The sequence below is a fragment of the Bison bison genome, unplaced genomic scaffold, assembly GCF_000754665.1.
Source record: "Bison bison bison isolate TAMUID 2011002044 unplaced genomic scaffold, Bison_UMD1.0 scf7180017864369, whole genome shotgun sequence".
NCBI classification, from domain to species: domain Eukaryota; kingdom Metazoa; phylum Chordata; class Mammalia; order Artiodactyla; family Bovidae; genus Bison; species Bison bison.
In genome coordinates this window covers 3,395,894-3,407,037 of record NW_011494941.1, presented here as the reverse complement: position 1 = coordinate 3,407,037, position 11,144 = coordinate 3,395,894, and positions in this window count along the sequence as shown.

The window sequence follows — 11,144 nt, the reverse complement described above, 5'->3', positions numbered from 1 at the left end:
GAGAAGGCAATGGCACCCCACTCCTGTACTCTTGCCTGGAAAATCCCATGGACAGAGGAGCCTGGTGGGCTGTAGTCCATGGGGTCGCTAAGAGTCGGACACGACTGAACGACTTCACTTTCACTTTTCACTTTCATGCATTGGAGAAGGAAATGGCAACCCACTCCAGTGTTCTTGCCTGGAGAATCCCAGGGACAGGGGCGCCTGGTGGGCTTCCGTCTATGGGGTCGCACAGAGTCGGACACGACTGAAGTGACTTAGCAGCAGCAGCAGCAGCTCAGTTTCAGTACATAGTAGATTCCAATGAATGCTAAGTTAAAGACTGAGTGTATAAACATTTCCATCAGATCCTTCCAAGGAGAGTCCCAATAAATAACCCTCTGAACAATCTGAGAAATAAGTAGAATAAAAACATAAGCCAAATATCACCTTTAGTAATACTAGGTGCTCTGCTGGAGGATGTAACTTAGTTTGAGGGCCAAATGGGTCTGTCAGGGAACCATTGCATTAGGCAGATGCCTACCCAGGTGAGGGGCTGTCAGGGGCCGGTAGGGAGGTGGGAGGGGGGATCACAGCAGAGGGGATGCTCCCGTGGGCAGGCTTGCCCCAGGAGGAAAAGGGCACAGCTGCACGGAGAGGCCCAGTTATTCTCGCAGACTTACTGTGTGAACAATCACCCACCTTCCCAGAGCCAGAGAGGGTGAAAAGAGGAAGAGAGGCCCAGAGAATAGAAGCTACACTAATTTGGCTCTTTCACAGGAAGGAAACACCAGATGTCAGCAAAGAATATTTCTCATAATTAACTATATCATATTGGTGAAATAAAATTCATATTTTATGGCAAGACAAGAAAACTTAAACATAAAAATCCCTCTAGTGTATACTGTGCATCTGCATTAACCAGACCTCCTTAGAAGATAACCTTCCCTCTTAACTTGGTAAGGGGTCATGATGACCCATGATCACTTCTGACATGCTGATCTGGACTGTATAAACTGGCAATATGTCATCTGATGTATAATCCTTTGTCTCAAAAACTTACATAACTGTGCTTTGACCTCTAATGGGCAGAACAGAGCTCAAAGCTTTCTGAAAGACTGTCTCCTACATTATAATCCTCAAAAATAAAATTTTCCCTTTCTTAGATTGACTCATTGATGATTCTTTTTTTGTTGACAGTGTCGAGCACTTTTCTAGACCCTTTTGCTTATGTCAGATTATTCAATCTGTACAAAGGCAGAGAGAGGTAGGTATTATTCCCATTTTACAGAAGATGAACCCAAGGTCCATATTGGCCAAGTCACTTGCCTGAGATTGCAAGTCATGGAAGTGGTAGAGAGAACTTGGATTCAATTGTACTCTTACTAATTATGGTTGAGATGTGTTTAGGTGCTTATTAAGTGCTAGGTCCTGGGACAAGTACATCAACACGTCTAATCCTCACAGCAACACTACGAGGTAGGTAATTTTTGTTTTTAACTCCACTTTGTAGAGGAGGTAGTTTAGGCCACGGTTACCAGCTCAGGGCTGAGATTCAAACCAGGATGTGTCCTCCAAAGCTTTGCTTTACCTCCAAACTCTCAGACTATTCCTGCCTCATAAAACACGTAAGCAAATCCACAAATTACCCAGACCCACAGGACAGACTGCATCTTTTAGTGGTCTCCAACCTTTTTTAGCACCAGGGACGTTTTATGAAGACAATTTTTCCGCGGATGGGGGGAGGGTGGGTGGGGATGGTTTCTGGGTGATTCAAGCATGTTACATTTATCGCACACTTTATCACTAATCTAATGCCTCCACTGATCTGACAGGTGGTACTGGTCTACAACCCGGAGGTTGGGGACCCCTGCTCTAAGACAAAAAGCTTATTTCTAGGACAGAGATAAAACCTCCAGGGCCTGGGCTTGAATCTTGCCACTGCTCAGCTGTGGGTTTCTGGTCATAGCCTCTGTTTAGTCACCTACTAAAGGTGAAAATAACACCCCCATCACAGATCGGGGCAGACACAGGAGAGGGGGTGAGCTTCCCAGCCAGCACACAGGTCCCAGGTTATCTGGGGGATCTGATGGCCAGGCCTCAGGCAAGAAGCAGGTTGATGGTTTATTTCTACTCCTCAGGAGCCTGGTTCCACTCTTAGTGTTCTTTTGGTCCAGCCCAGTGTCTTGCCTGTGTCTGAGCCTGGAAAAAATGCCCAAAGATTCAGCTACTTCCTCCTTGTGGGATAGAAGACAGGACACCCTTGGTGTAGACAGGGACCCAAGTGGCTCTAGTGGCAAAGAACCCACCTGCCAGCCAATACCCACCTGCCAGCCAATGCAGAAGACATAAGAGATTCAGATTTTATCCCTGGGTCAGAAAGATCCCCTGGAGGAGGGCATGGCAGCCACTCCAGTATTCTTGCTTAGAGAATCCCATGGACAGAGGAGCCTGGTGGGCTGCAGTCCATAGGGTCACAAAGAGTCAGACACGACTGAGGTAACTTAGCATGCAGTGCTTTGCCCTTCTTTGAGCCTGAAAGAAATGCCTAAGGGTGGGGGCATGCCCTCTTTGAGGGGGGTGACACTGGGGTCCTGTGATAGAGAGCAAAAGACAAACCCTAGACTGGGAGAGGACAGAGCACGATGAGGTGGTTGGGGCCGGGTGGAACTGCTTCCTAGAACACCAGAAATCGCCTTTAATCCTCCCAACAAACCTGAAAGGCAAGCATTATCTCTTTTCCAGAGAAGTGAAGGGAGGATACTGAAACCAAACCAAACCAAACCGGTGGCAGGAGAAACTGAGCGGGACCTGGGGCCGGTGGCGGAGGTGTATTGAGAAAAGGTGACAGAATCACTTACCCACTCTGCTGGGCCCCGCTCCTCACCAGATGTGCTTGTCTTCTGTTCCACAAGGAGGAAGGAGGTGAATCCGGGTTTTTGGAGGACTGGGTGCAAAGCTGATAATGTTCACTCATTTACAAAGAGCCCTTGGCCCTGCCCAAGGCCCACAGCTGAGGCTGGTGGAGAAGCCGTGATTCAGGCTGCCCTGACCCTTGCACGCATGGGGTCTCTTTTCTCTGGTGGCTCAGACAGTAAGGAATCTGCCTGCAATGCAGGAGACCCAAGCTGGATCCCTCGGTTGGAAGATCCCCTGGAGAAGGGAGTGGCTACCCACTCCAGTGTTCTTGCCTGGGAAATCCCGTGGACAGAGGAGCCTGGTGGGCTACAGTCCATGGGGTTGCAAAGAATCAGACGTGACTGAGTGACTAACAGCCTCACCTGGCAGTTTGTTAAAAAGGAAGGATCTAGGGCCTTCCCTGGTGGCTGATGGTTGGGACCCCTTGCTTGCACTGTAGGGGCAAGGGTTCCATCACAGAGTTAGGATCCCCCACAAGCCGTGGGAGGGCCCAAGAAGTAGGGGAAAAAAAAATACTCTCAGGCCCTGTCCCCAGTTTCCTGGCCAGAGTCTACGTTTTAGTGAGGTCCCCAGGTGATTCGAATGCCTTTGCATTTGAGGGTCCTGTCCTACGCTGTCTCTAAGCTATCCCACCCTTCCTTCACAGCTGCTGTTCGTGCAGCAAAAACAGCTGCATCCATATCGCTACTGCTGTCTGCAGATCCCAGCACATTCTGAGCTTCACAGCAACTCTTTAAAGTAGGTTTTATTATCAGAGTCAATAACTTGCCCAAGCTTTCAGGGCTAGTTCAGATCAAGAAAAGAAGTCCTTTCAAGATTCCCATCTGTGAAATGAAAATATTTCCTGCCGTGTCAATAAACAATAAATGTCATAGCCATCATCGATGTCTGGCCTCCAAATGTGAATGAGGGCTCCCCAAACTGTGACCCAGCAGATGCTGCCACCCCCAAAAGTGACTGCTGAGGAGCTCTGGGGAATGAAAGTAGCTGTCTGCCACTCCTTATGGTGAACAAGGAAACAGGATTTGACCCCCGATAGCTGAAGTGCTATCCAACCAGTCCATCCTAAAGGAAATCAGTCCTGACTATTCATTGGAAGGACTGATACTGAAGCTGAAACTCCAATATTTTGGCCACCTGATGCAAAGAACTGACTCATTTGAAAAGACCCTAATGCAGGAAAAGACTGAAGGTGGGAGGAGAAGGGGACGACAGAGGATGAGACGGTTGGATGGCATCACTGACTCAGTGGACATGAGTTTGAGTAGACTCCGGGTGTTGGTGATGGACAGGGAGGCCTGGTGTGCTGCAGTCCATGGGGTCGCAAAGAATTGGACATGACTGAGTGACTGAACTGAACTGAGCTGAAGTGCCTATGAAAGAAACGAATTCAGTGAGCCCAGAGGCTTGGATCTTCCCATACATAGAATGCTAAATTCCTTAACTTGATACCTGATCTTTCGTGTTCAGACTGCCTGCTCCCTTTGTTGTATAAACTTGTATAAAGCCTGACTTCCCCTCCTGTCTCCTTGGAGCAGTTTTCTTAGAGCTACTGAGATGCTGCTCCCAGGCTCAGAGTCCTAAACCTTCCCACCAAATAAGATAACTCTCTACTTTTCAGGTTGTGACTCTATTTTCTAGTCGACATGTCTCTTTACCTCTCCCTCTAAAAGAAACCACAGTGGCAGTTTGGAGGTACTGAGACATGGATACAGGGTGTGTTTTTTTAAAAGAGGGAATGAGGTTATGTTAAGTTTCAACCTTGTGGAATCCCTGCATGAACCCGGGTGCTCCCAGGAGATCGACCAGTCCTGACTAGGCAGGCTTTCCTCTGAGCACAGAAACCTCTCTTCACTACAGCTGAAGAGCCCAGAGCCTAAGACAAGCATCTTTGGCCTCCAGCCTCAGCTGTCACTCACTGGCAGACTTGGGTGAAGTGAGCTTAGAGTGTGAAGTACACACTTCAGGCCACACTCAGCGATAATTCCTATTGTTCCCTGGGTCTCAGTTTCTTCATCTGGAAAAGGAAGGTTTTCTACTGGAATCAGTTGTTTTCAAACTGTGGTCAGAAGAGCTTTGGGGATGTCAGTCTGCATCTGCAACAGGATTTGAGCTGAGATGGAAAAGAGAAAGCACACAGATCTTAGTGCTGTCCCTGAGTTTATCCAGAGCACCATGGTTTTTAATCCATTTTACCTACAAGCTTCTGCATGAGACTTTCTCTAGATACACACACACACGAACACACTCTTTGGTCTAAAATAATTTTGAAAACCACTGTGATGAATATTATGAGGTCCTTTCCAACTAACATAGACTATGATTCCAGGCCTGATATTTATTGAGTGAATCACTAAAATTTTTGTTGAGGGTCATGATGTCATTCATTGGGTGACACGCCTTGATCTCTGCTCTATCATGTTCATTTTTGGCTGCTGTAGGGAAAACAGATCATAGGGGTATGTGTATGACAGAAATCCCAATATCGTCTCAATCTTTCTATAGCATCAAGCTCTGATTGCAACTGGACACCTGGCTGAGCAGAACAAATGTTTTCCCAGTTAGCTAGGTGTGGCTAGGTTTGACTAAACTCTGACGGATGCATTAATTCAAAGTGGGCACAGTGTGTGGGTCCCACAGATAAAGAAAAGAGGTGTGTCCTCCTCTTCTGCATTTTTTCCTCCCAGCTGGAGGGAATGTGAACAGGGTGGTGAGCTATGCTGGTCAAAGGAAATACCCTATGGAGGGTGGAGCCACAAAAACAAGGAGCCTGGCTGTCATACAAAGCCAGGACTGCATCCACCCAGGTAGCTACAGGAGTGACAAACAAAGCCTTGGCTTGTTTAAGCCACTGTTTATTTGGGTCTCTGTTAGAGTAACTAAATGTATATACATATACCAGCTCTGTACTATACGTGTGTATCTATATACTAGCCGTATACCATATATATAAACCGTGGAGGATGAAAAATTATTTTCTCTCTACCCTTTTAGGTTCTTATCTGAGATAACCCCTGTAATAAAACAACAGATCAACAGAAGAAAAAGAAAGTTTAGTAAAATGTACATTTCCTGTAAACATAGGAGAGACCCAGGAAAACTGAGTAAAAACTCACTGAAATGGCCCAAGCCATCACCTTAAATGCCATTTTCAGCTACAGACAGATGTTAGAGGAGGACTTCTCTGGTGGTCCAGTGGTTAAGAATCTGCCTGCCAATGCAGAGGACATGGGTTTGCTCTCTGGTCCAGGAAGACCCAGCCCAAGCCCATGTGCCACAGCTACTGAGCCCACATGCTCCAACTGCTGAAGCCCGTGTGCCTAGAGCCCATGCTCCACAACAAGAGAAGCCCCCATGAGAAACCCAAGCACCCGCAAGGAAGAGTAGCCCCCACCTCGCTGCAGCTAGAGAAAAGTCTACACACGGCAACGAAGACTCAGTGCAGACAAAAATTAAAACCACCTTACAAATGGAAAATTTCCTTGTAAGTGTACATAGATGTCTTATACAAAATGGCTAACTTTTACTTGGTTTTCAGAGTTTCTCGTAAGTCTGCAATTTCTTAAGAATAAGCAGCCTAAAATAATCCATATGCCAAAGGGGCATATTTGGGGGTGACTAACTGCTCCCCTTTGATACTACCTAATGCAGTGGGCAAAAATGGGAACAGAGAGATGAGTTAGAAGATTTTGAAATGGTCCAGGCAAAGGTAACGGTGGTTTGGAGAAAGGTTTGGAGGTGTTAACCTAAAACAACAAAGCAGTCAGTTATTTTACCAGCAAAACTGGTTTATTTGGGAGCATCAAAGAACTGCAACTGAGGACATGCAACTATGGCAAACCACACGCAAGTCCAGTAAAGCAAAGGAGAGGAAATTCTTTTCTTGAAGAAGAGGGGGAAATGGGAGGGGCTGTTATAAACAAAAAATCCCTTATTTGGACTTTATGTCAAAGTATAATAGCTTTTCACTGGGTGAGTAACGATAGTCTCATTGGCTGAGCTACTGACAGGTAAGGAGAAAATCTTTTTTCTTCCTGCTGCCAGTTGTAAAGTAGTGTCACTTCCTGTTGGAGCTGCAAGATATGTCTCTCCCTCTTTTTTTTTTAAATAAATAGTTATTTGACTGTATTGGGTTTCAGTTGCCACCCATGGGATCTTTGTTGTGCCACTGGGACTTTCCATTGTGCAGACTCTCTAACTGTGGTATGTGGGCTTAGCTGCTCCACAGCATGTGGAATCTTCATTCCCCTACCAGGAATCGAATCCATGTGCCCTGCATTGCATGGTGGATTCTTAACCACAGAACAATGGGAGAAGTCCCAAGGTCTGTCTCTTCCTATTGGGTTCTGTATTGATACCAAGTGGTACGTGTGTGAGAGTGCCTCCTTCTGGCCTCCTGACTCCGTTTTAGTGAGGTTGCCCTCTTATTTTCACAGAGGAGGTGAGAAGCTCAGGTGGTCCAGAAGATATTACAGAGATACAGGAGACGCAATTTGCTGGTCGAGTGAATGTGAGGGATGAGAGAAACAGTAGAGTCATGAATGATCCCAAGATTTGGAAGAATGTACTGCCAGATGGAGAAGGCTAGGAGAGAAAGTTCATTTTGGACATGTTAGTTTTTACATTCTAACCAGACATCCTATGTTGACTGAGTCTTTGAATTCAGGCATCAGGATTTCAGAGGAGAGGGAATTGAGTTAAGAATAAGAGCAGAACTTTGGGGCAAAAAATGTAAAGAATAGAATTCCACAGTAAAAATCTGATCAAGCTGCTGCCTTGTCATTTTCTGTAATTGCAAGATGGCTTTTAATTAACTGGCTCTACAGACCACTGGGCACTGGGAGACCCACAGGACAAATTACAACTCAATGCACTTGGGATAGTGTATCCTTACATCTGAACAGCTCAGCATTCCCAAGGCACATAATTATCTTCTGAGAAAGCTTTCCAGGGTAAATGGGATTTGGAAAAGTTGGGAAGTTAGGAAACTAGATTGTCAACCAAAAGGCAGAATGGAAAGAGTGGTCAGAAGATCTGGCTCAGAGTCCTCAACTCTCTCTGTGAAGACCTGAAGATATGGGACAAATCATCTAATATCCATCCATCATCTAAATAGACTATCTCCAGTGTCATTTCTTTTCTCTTGAATTGCCCACATTCCTTCCTACACCATACGGTTGGATGGTGGTGCTTGTTGCCCAGGTTAAATGAAAGAGGAAAGCACTTGAAACATAAAAGGCTATAGAGTACAAAAAAAAAAAAAAAAAAAAAAGAGAGAGAGAGAGACTAGAAATAAAGGGAGGACTTCCCTGGTGGTACAGTGGGTAAGAATCTGCCTGCCAGTGCAGGGAACATAGGTTCAATCCCTGGTCTGGGAGGATTCCACATGCTAAGGAGCAACTAAGCTGTGTGTCACAACTACTGAGCCCTCGTGCCGCAACTACAGAAGCATGTGAGCCTAGAGCCTGTGCTTTGCAGCCAAAGCCGCCGCCACTGTGAGAAGCCCATGCACCACAATCAAGAGTAGCCCCTGCTTGTCTCCACTAGAGAAAGCCCAGGAGCAGCAACAAAGACCCAGCGCAACCAAAAATAAATAACAAATGATTTTTAAAAAAGAAATACAAGCATATTTTGCCAGAAACAAATGGGTAATGGAAAGTTCTTCTGGCATGAGAGTTTGGGGGCAATTGATACAGAGGGAAAAAAAGAAAACTCATTCTGAGGGCTGAACTCTAACGTAAGGGTTTTGTGAGAGAGACTTAGGGACAATGGTGCAAAATAGTCTGTGCCTCACTTCTCAGGGTCTAACTCTGGGACATGTCAAGTCTCAGGTTCAGAATGGCACCATGGCCCAGTAATATTCGTCCTTCAGGTTTGAGGTTAGACTTCACTTACTTAAGAAGGCATTCTCTGACCCCCATCTCATCTCTACTACTTGCTGATAATATCCATATTGCTTTGTAATTTTCCATCGTAAATTATACATTCACCATACTCCTTCTCCAAGAACTTGTCTGTCTTTCCAGCTAAGCTCCATGACGGCTGACACTACATCTATCTGGCTGACCCTTGTACCCTCAATAGCCTGCTCCGTGCATGGCATAATTTAGTCTCTTTATAGAAAACTAATGGATGTACTGAAAAAATAAATAAATGAATGCACAAAGGACAGGCTGGGGATAAACACTGTGGAAGAGCTTGTAACAAGGCAAGTACAGACATCAACTGGAGGAGAGTTCCTCTGACATGGTAGGGAGTTTCAGACTCTTGTGATTTATTTTGCAAGAGTGAATACACTGATAAATATAAAATACAGCAGGCCTGAATAACATCTAGAAAAATCCATTACACTCCAAATAATCTTCTTCAACAACCTTGAATGGAACCAGATTCTCCTAAGAGAACAGCATTTCCCATTAATTGGTTGTTGTTCAGTCACTCAGTCATGTCCGACTCTCTGCGACCCCGTGTACTACAGCACGCCAGGCTTCCCTTCTCCATCACCGTCTTCTTCACCATCTTCTGGAGCTTGCTCTAATTCATGTCCATTTAGTCAGTGACACCATTCAACCATCTTGTCCTCTGTTGCCTCCTTCTCCTCCTGCCTTCACTCTCTCCCAGCATCAGGGTCTTTTCAAATGAGTCAGCTCTTCACATCAGATGGCCAAAGTATTGGAATTTCAGCTTCAGTATCAGTCCTTCCAATAAATATTCAGGGTTGATTTCTTTTAGGATTGACTGGTTTGATCTCCTTGCTTTCCAAGGGACTCTGAAGAGTCTTCTCTAACACCACAATTCAAAAGAATCAATTCTTCAATGTTTAGCCTTCTTAATGGTCCAGCTCTCATATTCATACATGACTACTGGAAAAACCATAGCTTTGACTATATTGGTGACCTTTGTCACCAATGTAATGTCTCTGCCTTTTAATATGCTGTTTAGGTTTGTTGCAAAGAGTTGGACACGATTGAGCAACTGAACTGAACTGAGGTTTGTCTTAGCTCTTCTTCCAAGGAGCAAGCTGCTGAACAACCATTGACAGGAGAACGTTGGATCTCACAAAAAAAAAAATACCCTGCATCCAAGGACAAAGGAGAAGCCCCAATAAGATGGTAGGAGGGGTGCAGTCTCATTTAGAATCAAACCTCATACCCACCAGGGATACTCAGAGGGTGCAAACAAAATACCTTGGGTACACCAGGACCCTGGGAAAGGATCAGTGACCTTCATAAGAGACTGAGACAGACCTGCTTGTGAGTGTTTGAGTGTCTCCAGTGGAGGTATGGGTCAGCAGTGGCCTGCCTTGGGGACAGGGGCTCTGGCTGCAACAGACCTGAGAGGCATGGTGTGTGGCAAAAGTCCTCTTAGAGGAGGTCACCATTACCCCCACCATAAAGCTGCCAAGCAGACGACCCACAAACTGGAGAACAATTATACCAAAGAAGTTCTTGCATAGCTGCAAAAGTTCTAGGGCCCACAACAGATTTCCCAACCTGGGGATCTAGCAAAGGGACAGAGAAACTCCAGGGAATTTGATTTTGAAGGCCGGTGGGATTTGATTATAGAACTTCTACAGGACTGAGGAAACAGACCCTTGAGGGCACAACAAAACCTTGAGGGCACCAGGAGGAAGAAAGGAGCAGTGACCGCACAATAGACTCAGCCAGACTTGCCTGCGAGTGTCCGGGAGTCTCTAGTGGAGGCGTGGGTTGATAGTGGCCTACCACAGGGTCAGGGCACTGACTACAACAGTCTGGGGAGCCGTGGCATGCTGGCATAAGTCCTTTTGAAGGAGGTCCTCATTACCGCCATTACCCCTATCATAGTTTGACTTCAGGCCAAACTACAGGAAGGGAACACAGCCCCATCCATCAGCAGAATATTGGATTAAAGATTTACTGAGCATGGCCTTGCCCACCAGAGCAAGACCCAGTGTTCCCCACAGCCAGTCCCTCCCATCAGGAAGCTTGCACAAGTCTCTTATCCTTCTCCATCAGAGGGCAGACAGAATAAAAACCACAATCACAGAAAACTAACCGAATTGATCACATGGATCATAGCCTTGTCTAACTCAATGAAACTATATTCATTTCATATATTCAATGTAGGGCCACCCAAGATGGATGGGTCATGGTGGAGAGTTCTGACAAAACGTGGTCCACTCTAGAAGGGAATGCAAACCACTTCATTCTTGCCTTGAGAACGCTGTGAACAGTATGAAAAGGCATTCACAGGTATGTGTCTCC